We start from the raw sequence: 15,235 nt of genomic DNA, 5'->3' as shown, positions 1-15,235 counted from the left end.
TTGACATCCCTTGCCAGCTTCAATTCCAGGTGGGCCTTGACCTTCCTCGTTGCATCCCTGCATGCTCTGACCACATTCCTGTATTCTTCCCAAGTGGCCTGCCCCTCTTTCCACATTCCGTGGACCTTCTCTTCCACCTGATTTCTGCTAGAATCTCCTTGTTCAACCATGCAGGTCTCCTGCCTCCTTCGCTCGATTTCTTTCTCAGGGGGATGCACTGCTCCTGAGCATGGAGGAAGTGACGTTTAAACAGCGACCAGCACTCTTGGACACCCCTTCCTTCACGAGCCCTGGCCCATGGGATTCCTCCCAGTAGCTCCTTGAAGAGGGCAAAGTTAGCCCTGCTGAGGTCCAAGATTTTGATCCTGCTTATCGCCCTGCTTCCTCCACGCAGGATCCTGAACTTCACCATTTCATGGTCGCTGCAGCCAAGTCTACCTCCGACCTTCACATCCTCCACCAGTCCCTCCTTGTTTGTTAACACAAGGTCCAGTAGAGCGCCTTTCCTTGTTGGTTCCTCCACCACTTGCATCAGAAAGTTATCATCGACGCTCTGCAGGAACCTCCTGGATTACGAATGCCTAGCTGTGTGGTCTTCCCAGCTGATGTCAGGGTGGTTGAAGTCCCCCATGAGAACCAGGGCCTGTGACTGTGAGGCTGCTTGCAGCTGCCTGTAGAAGGCCTCATCAACTTCCTCTTCCTGCTCAGGTGGCCTGTACTACACACCCACAGTAATGTCACCCTTATGAGCCTGTCCCTTAATTCTAACCAATAAACTCTCCACTCCTTCTTCATCTGCCCCCAGGCCAAGCTCAATGCATTCCAGTTGCTCCCTCACATATAGAGCAACTTCACCACCTCTCCTTGTTGGGCTGTCTTTCCTAAAGGTTCTGTAGCCGTCCATGACAGCATGCCAGTCATGCGAGCTGTCCCACCATGTTTCTGTGATGGCGACCAAGTCGTAGCCATCCTGCTGTATAATGGCTTCCAGCTCCTCCTGTTTATTGCCGATGCTACGTGCATTGGTATAGACACACTTGAGCTGGGCTGTCAATCTCACCCCTGACCCTGGCATGCCACTCCTGGGCCTATCCCTAGTGAGCTGGGCCATGTCCCCTTCCCCCTTCGAACCTAGTTTAAAGCCCGCTCAATGAGCCCCACCAGCTCGTGGCCAAGAATCCTTTTTCCCCTTTGAGACAGGTGGACTCTGTCTATTGCCAGCAGGCCCGGTGCTGTGTACACCTCCTCGTGATCAAAGAAGCCAAAATTGGACCGATGGCACCAGTCCCTGAGCCACCTGTTAACCAGGTGAGTTTTCCTGCCCCTTTCAGTGCTGTTCCCTGTCACTGATGGGATTGAAGAAAACACCACCTGTGCCCCTGATCCCTCAACCAGCCATCCCAGTGCCCTGAAGTCCTTTTAGATGGCCTTGGGACTTCTCTCTGTGATCTCATCACTGCCAACCTGCATTACCAAGAGGGGGTAATAATCAGAAGGCCGCACCAGACCAGGGAGTTTCTTCGCAACATCCCTAACCCGGGCCCCAGGGAGGCAGCAGACTTCCCTGTGGGAATATAACAGTTTATCACAAAACTAAAATTAATCTATTTGATATAACATAAAATTGAAGTCTTAAAATAAATGGGTTCAAGGTCTAAATCCTCTGATATTCTAGTTATTTCTATGAAAATGCATAGGTAGGAAAGAGGAGAATCATTATAGCCATTTCAGGCTTTGAGAACATGAATCTTTTCAGAATATAAACATGCCCATTGACATCAAGATATGATGCATACAAGTTTGAAACCTTCAAAATCTTCCCTTTAAAATTAGTGTGATGTAATTAACCTTACTATCTAGGATACCTGTCATGATTCCCTAGCCTGTGTTGCTCTCCCCGTCTTGAGTAGGAAGTTGTTACATATGTGAGATGATTCGGCTGCTAGCAAAGCAGCTGCTGAACTGCCACACTTTTACATCCAGCAGGCAAAACTTTTTATGTAATATTGAAATTTGAGCCCTTCATGTGTGAAACAGACTCCAAAAGAAACATTTTTTGATTAAAATATTTACATCTCAAATACATTTGGTGGCATTTTCCACCTCTAGTATTTCTAGTTCTATAATATAAAATCAAGGGAAAGTTATGCAGGTGACTTACATGCTCAAGACAAGCTTGAACATCAGTCCTAAGTTAGAAAACAGAGACTTCTACATGGAAAGCCTAACTGAATAATTGGTGTATAGTAAGTAACCTTTGGTAATACTCTTAATCTGAATTTTGCATTGATATGGAACAAATATGATGCACCCAGCATTCCTATAGGAACTTAAATATAGTTTAAACCCCCCCCCCCCATATTTTATTTCATGTCTTTTTCAAACACCCAAGATTAGGAATAAGTTTGAATAAATAGTAAACATGTAAAATTTTAGATCCCTCTCGCACTTCAAAATTATGTAGAAGTAACATACAAGAGCAAGCTATTTCAAACACAGAACTCCCAGGGAGAATCTGTGTTACAAAATTATTTTGTTCTGCTTGGAATGGAGAAACACTGAATATTAGAAGTAACCAATGGGCAGATTTCTATACATTTATTTAATTAAACTCATCAATTAAATGAAGGCTCATTTTTTCATGGCAGAAGTCACATGGTGTGTCTGATTTCGAGCCTCCTGGTTCTCAGAAAATTATGTTAAAGCTAGAGGCACAAACAATTAGGGTAAAATTTAAAATTACCTATGTCTGAGACTGAATGCCACTATATGCACAAGTGGTGAAACTTTCTCCTTTGTACTTTTCTAAGCTTATGCAGTCCGAAAGTAATCAATTCCACGGAAAAAGCTACATTCAGTGCCTTCAGAGCCACAGCTACTTCCCTTCTAGCAAGGATAGAGTTATTGTGGGTAGCTTTAGCCAGCTATATGCTTAAGAAACAGCCTTGTTAGACTGGGGGAACTATCCCCATGGAACGTGAACTGGCAGAAGGACAGAGTCTGCTGGGAAAATTCAAAGCCAGGTACAGCAGAGCAGCAACCCAGATGTAAAATATCAGTTTTCAAAATGATCAAATCATTATTTAACACATGAAGTACTCAGTAATACAATATATTATTTTATTTGCCCTGAATACATTGTAATAACCAGTAGAAGTGAATTCAGTAAACACTTTTTTTCATCCATAGCTTTGAGCGAGTAGAATTTCTGGCAGCTACCCGAACAGGTCACCATGAACAGGATAATGTGGCAATCTGTTATCATTAGCTCTGTTGGAAAGGTTCTGAAGACACTAGAGAGAATTAAATGACCTGGAAAACGCGGTCTATGGAAAAGTCTATTGTACTCTCTGTTACTTCCACCTCTACGCACCACTGGAACAGTGGAACAACATGATTTGCAGTGGTGACAAAGATAAAGGTCATTTTTCTGTTTTTCTTTTATCCAGCATGAGCCATTTAAGGATTATTAAATTCCACACATACAGAAAACGACTAATTCATGTCAGGTCCTTCCACTCTCTCAGTATATTCATCTATTGAAATTTTCACATTTGGAAGACAATGCAGAGTTGTATTTTTGAAAATCACTACTTTTTCTCCTGTCCATTACTGTTACAACTTTCAGAATTCCAGATTGTCTAAAATAACAATATAAAAAAAAAACCTGGACAGTCCATTTTAGCAACTGTTTTTCCTAACTGGTGTGATTTTTTCCAGCAAAATTTGAGAGAAAAATAAGATTTTAAAAGATCTATTGAATGTAATCACTATGCCAAGGTCCACACGGTAAAGACAGATGCTATAAAAAGACTAACATAGCCTATTCAAAATACACATAGGAGAGACTTCTTTTGGTTTTGTAAGATTTGATGTTGCTGTTCTACATTCATATGAGTGATTAACTTAAAATCATAGAATCATAGAATCATAAAATGATAAGGGTTGGAAGGGACCTTAATGATCATCTAGTTCTAATCTCCCTGCCATGAGCAGGGACACCTTCCACTAGACCAGGTTGCTCAGAGCTCCATCCAACCTGGCCTTGAACACTTCCAGGGAGGGGGCATCCATAACTTCTCTGGGTAACCTGTTCCAGTGTTTCACCACCTTCATGGGTGGTGAATGAAGAATCACACTTTGACTTATACCAGCTATTCTGATTTAACAGTTGTGTATGTAAGTCTTATTCCTGGGAAATCCAGCAAAAAATAAGTCCACAGAAATGAAAGAACAGAAACAGAGGAATTAGCAGAATATTGGGCAACAAACTCAAAATCTTGTGAATTTTGACAAAGAAAGGTTGAAAGTATTCCTGGAACTCAGAGCTGAGAAATAATTTAAGGGACTGTAGTCAGGGGAGCCTAGTGCTTTCCCTAAATCTGTTTTATCTCATGCTGTATACTTCCTGACAGGTTGAGGGCATGGAGTACCAAAGATATTGTTTTGAGGGAATATTCTTCAGCAGTAAACAAGCAGCTCCTGCTTAGGCATAAAATTGCTCCAAATCATCTTCTTTCTTTATAGAAGTGGAACAAAACACAGCATGATTTGTGTTCCACTGGCAATTTGTGTCATTTTTTTACATAGGAAATTCTATAAGTGAACACTTTAACATTTAATAGGAATGAACCACACGGATTCAAGAAACTGACAGAAGACTCATTTCTATTCTGTTGCAACAGAACATGAAGTTAACATCATGCGCAAAGGCTGGCAGGCCAGAAGTTAGTTCTGTCACCTGATACTATAGATTTATGTAGAAAGCATATCTACATAAATGATCCTGACACATTTGTCAAAATTGGCCTAAAAAAAGCCTCCAGCCTAAAGACTAACTGAATTCTGACACAGTATACACGATTTTTCAGCCTATAAATAGTTATTATTTTGAGAAACAGAAATCTGTAGGAAGTTAAATTTTCAAACAAAATTATGGTTTAAATTTATCTTTGCTATTCTTTGGCAAGAAAGAGAAAAGAGTGATTTTTCATTTATAGCTGGGAAAAGCTCTTCCCTCTTCTCTCTTCCTATCACCTCTTGCTCCTCAAGGACATTAAAGAGACCTCTTAGATGCCAGAATTCCCTCTTTGCATGCACTCAAAGCAAAACTGATTTTTTCTATAAAGAATATCCTTCAATGAATCTGCCACTCTAATAAGGCTTGTGCAGAGAAAACAAGTTAAAATTCACCCGCCAATCTTTCCTATGCTTTTAGTGGTTGCAATACATTGTCATGAGCAGGAAAATGAGTTAAACTGTGCTGTATTTAAAATGACACTGTGAAGCTACCCATACTAAGTACATCAGTCCTAATTCAGTTATGTCTGCTTCGAAGTCACTGTCTGTCTCATTCATTACAATGGCTTTCTAGTTTTCTGATATGATTCTCAATTAGTTGGGTAGGCAGGTAAAACATCTGACATCCAACAATGAACTATGTGCTTCCAAATATACTTGCACAGCCACATATTACACTTTAGAAAGCTCTTTATGTTGACCTATTAATAAGCCATATTTTGAGGTTGACAATTAAGTCTCAATTCAAAAATAGAGGTGTTCTGAACTACATGACCATAAGTCATTCGGCTATTAAATAATGAAGCACACCAGTTAACAGATAACCACAGACGTTTACTCCATCTTATTTCCATCTGTGGCTGTATTCATCATAAATTTAAAGTGAATATCCATTGTTCATCTGGATAATGACTATCAGATTCAGATGAATCTTACCTACAGCTGTTGTATTGCAGTGATTTGTATCACAATAGGGTCTTAATGAGCAAATAACTTTTGACATTCACCTGCTTCATTAATATCTATATTTATTAGAATATTCTAATAAAACTTGCACTGAGTTACACAAACCAGTTAATATTAGTTGGAAGCAAACTCTGACTGCCTAACAGGGTGCATTATCCTTGACCTTTCGGTTTATCTTCATGAGAACTTGCCTGTGACTTCAGATTCCTGTAATAAATCCACCATATTGTAGAACTAGACTGAGACACATTTAAATACCCAGGAGGTTAGAGGGGCAATAAAGACATTGTCTTTTAATCTTGTCTATAGAATCTTCCAGAACTAGTCAGATGCTATTAAACATGAGACAAAAATTATTTTTAAAAAGTTATTCAGGGCACCCAGGTAAACGATATACTGCAGTGATTATTTTAAAACATTTACAGGGAGTGGTAAACACTTCTACAAACCCATGGTGAGAAACATAACAATATTATCCAGAAAACTGGATTTCTCTCTTTTTTGATCTATGTTCCATTTGTAAGCTTATTCAGGTTAAATTGGTGGTGAGAGCTGTGTTTATTTTGATTTTATAAACTAGTAAGTGCAAGTAATACAGCTCATAAACATATTCCATAAACAGTTTAGTTTAAATATCCATACCTCAGTTCTCCTTTTGGGTGTACAGAAGCTGTCCTTCAAAACAGAAACGATCTCCACAGGATGGTTCTTGTATGAGTGAAAGCCGATGATGCTTAGGGGCTGAACTGAATCAAAATGTATTAGGACTCCTTTTCCGTAATCTGTGGAACAGAAAGAAAAAAAAGTTATATGTATGCGTAGGGCTGTATTTGAAATGTCAGCTCACTCAAAGCTTCTTGTATGTGGAGATCTGTTCATTTGACTCTCTTGTTTCATTCCTTTTATAATGCATGACATGGCAATGTTGGTTAACTCTATGAATTAAATCTGAGATACCATTCTTGTTTCAGAATGGATACAGGATTCAAAAGTGCTTTATTTTATGCTGTTAGGGGAAAAATGTTATTGCTTACAACAGTAAAAAAAGGAACAGGAATGAAGAGTTCTGTTTTATCTGCTACCCTAGAAACAAAGGATAATGCTGAGAAGAATGGAAAAGTTACACATTTATATTATTAGCTTTTTGTGTTTATGTATATTGATCTATAATGTAAGGAATACAAAATAGTTTCTGTTGCTTGAATTTAAACCACCTCATGAGCATTTTCCTAAAGAGGCTTTCTCATATTATTACATTTTTAAAGTGACCTTTTCCAGATAACATGCAATTACAACTTCATTGATTACTTATTTTTCAAATTACTCATTTGAAATTATGCTAGAGGCATGCATCACCATTTGGCTTGTCATCCTAACAAATACAGCATAAGACTTCCTTAAAATAACTATTGTTTGAACCAGAGCTTCTTCTACCTATATATCCAATCATTAAGTTAAACTGCCAACAATACAGAAATCACAGCACTTTCAGAAAATTTGAATAACTGTTAGCATCCTCAGTTGGAAAAGCAAAAACCCCGAACCAACCAAAAAATCCCACCATTGTTTTGATGTTATGTGAGGTTTTGGATTAATTAATTTCCACATGAAGGCTGAAAACCAGTCTTTTTTTCTTCCAAAGCCTTTATTAACTAAACCATAAACACTGTTATGTCATCTTAAAGCTTTCCTTCTTATTATTTTTCATATACCCATTATGAATTATGTTCTCAGACGCTTCTTCCTTTGACTGTTGCAATACTTTACCCTGATTAAAGGAGTCATGATAATGTCTTCCTGTTCCGAGATGTCACCTTGTTAAGATATTTTCCTGGGAATCAGTCAGCAGCTGGGAACTACATCTATTAAATACTTTTGGGCCTAGTAAAAAATAAACAAAACAATAAATCAAAGCCAATTAACTGTCCTAGTCAGACTTGTCCAAGTCATTACCAGGAAATATATTAGATGTCTAAAGTTCTTTTACCAAAAGCACTGTGGTAGAACTAGCTACCAAATTCATAGCTAATGCACTTCAGAATTATGAACTATCTTTCCTCTCTGCATTGGCCTTGAAGTTTAAATTAAAAATTTACCCAGAACTTGCCTTTAGAAAGGCACTGAATGTAGGACTGGAGAGTAATTTTGACTTACATTGCGTACTTAAAAAGAAAAATAAAATTTCAGTACAAGGGAGAAATTCTGATGCTGGTCTCATGAACTTTTTGTAGCAGCTTAGCAACCACTTAGATTTGTGACGTAGAAGAAGGCAAATTGCTCAGCTTTCTGTAAGAGCTGACACACCTTGTAGAAAATAGTGAAACTTCATGAAGATTAAGAAGAGAAAGATTGCAGAAAAACAGTGATGAAGCTACCATATTGGAAGAGAGAATTAGACCTCACTTCCTGTTCCCTTACAGTATTTTTATGTTTTTAATAACTAATGGCAATTATCTATGTGAAAAGTATCCCTGTGAGTAAGCCTACAAATATACTCTTCTTCTGATCTAGCTGGTGCCCAAATCGAGTGGCAAAAAAACTCACAATCTAATAAACCTTTAGAATTGTGTTTCATGTAAAATAATTTTTCTTTGGCAGCTTTAGTAAGGAATGTCATCCTTCCCGCCTGTCTTATAAGCACCCAGTTTTTACCAACCATTTAGAGACACATCCTGAAAGGAGTGAACTATTACTCATCTTTGAGAGGAACAGCTTCAGGTCCCACATCCAGCAGAAGCACTTCCACACAACCAGTACTTATTTCATATGACCAAAATATATTAATCTCCAATCAGCACCTGGATATTGCAGACCTCATCCATGAAGCATTCTCATTTATGTAAAAGGTAGAAAAGGCACTAGATACATCTCTGAACTGAATGGATTCTGTAGTCCAGTGAATAAGATACTGCCACTGCTACTAACAGTCCATGGCCTTTGTACTAACTTTGCCAGGCCTCAAGACTGGGGCAGGTTTACTTTGTCTGAACTTTTTTCACCTAGCTAAACTTTGTTGTAGCTGGTAGAACTGTAAGCGCAATTTTCTAAATGACCAGATAACTAGGCCCATTTCATTTTGTTTCTGCTTATCCTTCTATGGTAAAATTTTCATATAGGTAGTAGTAAAGACCGTGTATTCTGTGTATAATCTAATACTTATGACTAACATAAGGACATAGCATAAAGGATTATAGCCGTAGTGTGACAGAATAGACCTTGAAAGTGGGGATGCAGGATGCAGTCTAGGGAGGGGCAGGCACAGAATGACTAGAAAAATGACACAGGCTGATGATGGAGACCCAATGGCTGTAAATAACCCACTAATGGTCAGCTAAGAAGGTGCAGACCTCACAAAATCAGTTTTACAGGCAAGAAAGAAAATAAAAAAGTGCACCTCTCCTGGTTTTCGCTGGGATAGAGTTAAATTTCTTCCTAGTAGCTGGTATAGTGCTGTGTTTTGGATTTAGTATAAGAAGAATGTTGATAACATACTGATGTTTTAGTTGTTCCTAAGCAGTCAAGGCCATTTTCTGTGGGTGGGCTGGGGTGTGCAGGAAGTTGGGTGGCCGCAGCTGGGAAAGCTGGCGCCAGCTGGCCAAGGCGATATTCTATACCGTATGATGTCATGCTCAGCATATAAAGCTGGGGGAAGAAGAAGGAAAGGGAGGATGTTTGGAATGATGGTGTTTGTCTTCACAAGTAACTGTTATGCGTCATGGATCCCTGCTTTCCTGGAGATGGCCTGCCAGTTGGAAGTAGTGAATGAGTTCCTTGTTTTGTTTGTTTTGTTTTGCTTGCGTGCACAGCTTTTGCTTTGCTTACTAAACTGTCTCTCAACCCATGCGATTTCTCACCTTCACCCTTCCAATTCTCTCCCCCATCCCACCGGGGGGAGTGAGCGAGTGGCTATCTGGGGCTCAGCTGCCAACAGGGTTTAAAACATGACAGCACCACTAACAGCAAATCCAGACAAAGCATGCACTTGAAAAACAGTGATCAAATAGCAAATTGTGAGCATACTGGTAAACATATAAATATGCCCCTATGTGAGTCTTAGACGAGGAGGAATAAATCATCCACATGAGTCCCAGTGAAGGACTCAGGATGCTGACAACCAGCTATACCCTCTCTCCAGACTGAAGCCAACTTTTGGATCCAGAAGGTGTTGGAAAATCAAACTTCACATTATAAAAAACTTAAGTATCGGGAGTGTGTATATGGAAATTTAAACTTCTTCTGTAACAGCATTATTTTCTTTATTTTCTATTTTTTTATGTAATAAGAAGAACAGAACTAATAAAAATTCTTCACGTAGACAGGATTTAAATGATACTAACAATAAATTTACATATAAGGTGTGTTTCTTTTTTGCCCATAAAAATATCTTGAGCATAAAAATTCCACTTCCTCACATCAGTGTTTGGAACTAATTACTAGATGTTATTAAGCTGATCAATCATCTGCCTGCAGGGTTTATAGCTACACCCGGGAAAGGAAGCCATTGCCCTTAAGAATCATTTCATCCTGTGGTGTTTCATATATATATACGTGTATATATGTATGTTGGAAGGGGTTTTTTTGTAGTGGAAACTAGAAACGAAGCTAGAAATTTTCTTTTGAGGTAATAACAAATTATTTCTCTTAGATATGATTTGCACTTAACTTTTTTGTTTCCTTGAGTTTCTTTCTCTTGCGTAAGTTACAGAGGTATGTATCCATTACCTGGACTTTTCACAAGGGTATGTAGTGATAGGACAAGGGAGGACGGCTGTAAACTAAAAGAGGGCAGATTTAGATTAGATATTAGGAAGAAATTCTTCACCATGAGGGTGGTGAAGCACTGGAACAGGTTACCCAGAAAAGCTGTGGCTCCCCCCTCCCTGGAAGTGTTCAAGGTCAGGTTGGATGGAGCTCTGAGCAACTTGGTCTAGTGGAAGATGTCCCTGCTCATGGCAGGGGGTTTGGAATTAGATGATCTTTAAGGTCCCTTCCAACCCTTACCATTGTATGATTCTATGATTTTACCTGTTTCAGTATGTGTATACACAATACAAGCTATTACTGTGTGTTGAGCTATATCCGTATGCCTACAAACTAATATTTTTTATTTTTAGACTGATTTAACATGAAGTAACAAGAATATTTCATCTGAGTTTTTCACTACTAGTTGTCACAGATTTCATTTTTTAAAATATGTTTGGCTTTTAAAATATAACCAAATCTGTATTATTTTCAGCTTTTACCAATGTCAAAAAAATAATTGTGCAAAAAGGCTGCAGAACAACATGGAAGTACAATGCATTAAAAGGAAAAAAACCCACAATTTATTCAAACTTCTCATTAGGTAGAAATATCTGCAGATCACTGAGTTCCATACAAGGTGGGTTAACCATTAGGTTTTAGCAGCTGGAATAAACAATAAATCACAGCTTTTCCTTTTACAGCCCATTACACCCAAAGGTTTAAAACATTTCTGTGGCTTTTTGCAAGCCTCAGAGTACTCCAGCTGCAGAGTCTTATACTTTCCAATTTTCTGTGACTAATAAATGCTATACTATAGAATGAACATGAAATTAGAGTAGAAGAGAGGTGTAAAATCAGTATCCACAGAAAGGCTATGCAGGAAGGCTGTAAAGAATAGCTCACCGTAGGGCTATGCAGTCTCCCAGTGAACCTTAGACAAGACAGATTACATTCTCATTGATGACCGCTTAAGAATCAGTAAATTTTTATATGTTAGAAAGGGGAAGCACTGATAAAGTTATTAAATATTGTGGAAGGGCAAGGTAAGGAAATAGAGAGGTAATAGGTTTGGGGAGATACTGGATTGAGACCTGCTACAGTTAGCTAGAAAAAATAGCTTGAGACATGTATAGATCTTTCTCTTGCTTTTGACCTCTCACAGGAAAGTTATGCCCTTTTAGAGCTTCATTCTGTGCAGAAGCACAATATCCTCCATGATTCCCTAAAATATCCTGGCACTTATGCATTTATTAAACAAATATACTGCTTCTGATGCAGTATCGTTCAGAAAAATATTTATCTTTTTCTCACCTGCCTCTTCAGTAATTCCACTTTTCATCTTGAAGTGGCTAAATCAGATCTTCCCACTTCATTTAGCCTCTTTCCTATCATATCAAACGGGCTCACAGTTCCTAGCGAATTCCAAAACCTGTCAGGGCAACATCAGCTGCATGGAAGAAAGAAGCTTTTGTAAGAAATGAGATGCCACCCACATTGAACTGGAGGAAACCCCAGGCATCTTTAGACAGTTGAAGCCAGTCTCGCTGTCTGTCTGTACTACAGGCAAGAGGTTCCTGCTGTGCAACCAGGCTACCCGGTGACTGCAAGGCAGACAGCACCATCCTCAGCAATCGTATTTTCCATTAAAATGAAAGACAATTATGTTCCTAAATATCCTCTGGGAGGCCTTGTACTCTAGGTTGCACTGAAGAATATGCTTTCTATAAAAAAATCCAAGTATTTCTACTGCATGTGTTTCAAGACTACTTTTCAATTCTTAGTGCAATATCTTCCATTTAGCATCTTTTTCTTCCGTTTTTCTGCTTCATTCTATTTCTGATACTGTGCAGTCTTCACAGCTGAAGATTAAAAGGGAATATGAGAAGAGACACAGAGGATACGTACACCAGGAAATCTTAAAGGCAAAAAAATTGCTCCTCAGGCTTGCTATCAAGTATACTGGTCATTACACTGGTTGTCACATTTCAGCCCAAGCCTTTTAAAAGACAAGATAGTTTAAAATAGAGCTTAAACACTTACCACTACTCCATCAATTAGTCATTTCAGGTGTTATCCTTTAATTTCTCCTTTGAATTTATATTATAGGAATCAAAGATATAACACATACTTTAATGCAACATAAGCAAGGATTTCTACTGATTTATTTGGAAGTGTGAAAGCACTTATGTACTTGTGTGATGGGCAATAGTTTGGTCAGCTCAAGGGAAGCTGAGTCTAATTCTAAATTGAAATGAAGAAGAAAATTATTCCACTTAGAAAATAAAAGCCAAAGCCTGCAGTGGTGAAAAACTGTAATTTACAGGCCCAAGGCAAGCAGGCACAAGACAATGATATATATCACATAGTGAGTGGCAAGTTAGGATCCTCAGAGTAATTTTTAGCCTGTTCACTGTAGTTAACAGACTCGACCCATAGGAAAATGTTTACAAAGTCTGTGATTCTAAGAATTTCTTTCAAATATACGCACACTCTCTGGAGCTCAATGATTTCAAAAAAATAATCTCTTAATAAATTTTTAGTCTGACAGAGGTGGAGAGTGTTATTCAAGTCTTTACATATATAGCAACAAGTCCTTCTTTAAAGTTAAAGGATGTTTTGATGTTCGTAAGTACTTTTGTACTGTCTACCGGCATACAACTTCCTTCTAAAAGCTTCAGAAACAGTAGGCACGATTCCAGAACAGTCTTTCTTCTCCCCTCTGTGTTATAACATCAATAATAATGGTGACTGAAATATCTGTAACACCTAGCACTGGTATCTGCTGTGTATCATGATTTTTTCACAACAGAAGTAAATGTCCATTTTCCAGAAGCAATAACATGGAGAGATGAACTAGCAAGTGAAATGTCACCAGCGGCCAATGCCAATAAAGATGAAGGTTATAATGAGCATTTCCAGTAAACTGCAGAGTTCAGTAATGGAAAAATCCATTTACTTAGATGCAGATTTTGGAAAAACAAAATTCTACGACAGGAGATAATCCTAGCCTTATACATGAAACTTTGAGGACACACACTCAGCTCCATAGGAATACAGTTTTCCCAGTGGGAAAAGATTTGTAGGTAGTGTAATATTTAGCTTCTGTTTCCTGTTTCTCTACCATCAGCAGAGAAGCCTGTAAAAGATGTATAATGGACTCCCATGTGCTTTAGTTTGGGATTTTACTCTAAGCCATAACTAATACTATAACTTTGTGATGTGAGCAGCCAAAAAGGTAGCCTGGCTGTAAAGGGGAAATATGATAACAAAAGAAAATGTCTGCCAGTCTGGGAGCTGTGAGCCTGGGAATTAGGCCTTGGGATCAGAAACATCCTTGAAAAGTGCAGCTGGGCTCTTTAAAGTACAAGTGGGGAACCTAGAAACAGGTGTCATCCTGAGATACCATCAATAAGTGCAAAACCTGAGAAACCATAATAGCCGCTGTCTGGAAAACTGGAAAACTGGAAGCAGTCTGGGAAAATAAAAATTGGCTGAAAGAGCAGAAACATCATCACCTACTGGCTGTTCCAGGTGAAGAACAGACATTAATATCACCTATTGGCTGCTCAAAGTAATGGCGTCCTATGCCCTTTTATGTCTCTACAATATAAAAAGGACTTATTTTTTATCCAAAATGGAGCCTCTCTCTCTGAGAACTTCCCATGCTGTAGGTACTTTCACTTTCCTAAACAAGCCGAATTCCACACAAACTTTCTACAAGATCTTGAACTCTCAATGGGGTTGCCTGGCTGACTTCAGACTCTGTGATATGGAGCATTTTTGAAGTGAGACTCTGTCTGTGACCTTATTGGTCCCTGCTTTGGGCCCACTTTTGAGGTTGACTCAGTTTGTCCTCCCATCTCCCTCCCGCTTGCTGGGACTCAGGGGAAGAAAGGAGGGTCTAACACCTTTGGAAGAAAGCAAAGGAGAGTCAAGAGGAACACAGGGGTCTCGTTAGGTTGTGCAGAGAGGAAATTAGAAAGGCAAAAGCCCAGCTAGAACTCAGGCTGACCACTATTGTAAGGGACAAAAAAAATGTTTTTACAAATACATTAACAACAAAAAGAGGGCCAAGGAGAGTCTCCATCCTGTCTTCTATGTGAGGGGGAATATTGGCACCAAGGATGAGGAAAAGGCTGAGGTACTTAATGCCTGCTTCGCCTCAGCCTTTAATACTCTGACTAGTTATCCCGAGGGTAGTCAGCCCCCACTGCTGGAAGATACGGAAGGAGAGAAGAACAAACCTCCCATAATCCAGGAGGAAGCAGTTAATGAACTGCTATGCCACCTGGACACTTACAAGTCTATGGGGCTGGATGGGATCCACCCAAGACCGCTGAAGGAGCTGGTAGAGGAGCTTGCCGAGACACTCTCCATCATCTATCAGCAGTCCTGGGGAACAGGAGAGGTCCCAGATGACTGGAGGATCGCCAGTGTAACACCCATTTACAAGAAGGCTGGAAGGAGGATCCCGGGAACTACAGGCCTGTCAGCCTGACCTCGATGCCGGGCAAGATTATGGAGCGGTTTGTCTTGAGTGTGCTCACAGAGCGTGTGAAGCACAACCAGGGCATCAGGCCCAGCCAGCATGGGTTCATGAAAGGCAGGTCCTGCTTGACTAACCTGATCTCCTCCTACGACCAGGTGACACACCTAGTGGATGAAGGAAATGTTGTGAATGTCATCTACCTGGACTTTAGTAAGGCCTTTGACACTGTTCCCCACA

At 39.4% G+C, this 15,235-nt stretch overlaps 1 protein-coding gene across 5 annotated transcripts in view; it reads right to left on the bottom strand.

Moving 5' to 3' along the window:
* CNTN5 (contactin 5) overlaps positions 1 to 15,235 on the bottom strand; it is a 745,090-nt gene that overhangs the window by 515,260 nt on the left and 214,595 nt on the right. For all 5 annotated transcript variants that reach the window (XM_075417787.1, XM_075417816.1, XM_075417827.1 and 2 more), the window contains exon 2: positions 6,409 to 6,548. The gene's annotated coding sequence lies outside the window, so the exon portion shown is untranslated. The remainder of the gene's footprint in view (positions 1 to 6,408; positions 6,549 to 15,235) is intronic.

The sequence above is a fragment of the Opisthocomus hoazin genome, chromosome 1, assembly GCF_030867145.1.
Source record: "Opisthocomus hoazin isolate bOpiHoa1 chromosome 1, bOpiHoa1.hap1, whole genome shotgun sequence".
NCBI lineage: Eukaryota > Metazoa > Chordata > Aves > Opisthocomiformes > Opisthocomidae > Opisthocomus > Opisthocomus hoazin.
This window is presented reverse-complemented; position numbering and strand designations above follow the sequence as displayed.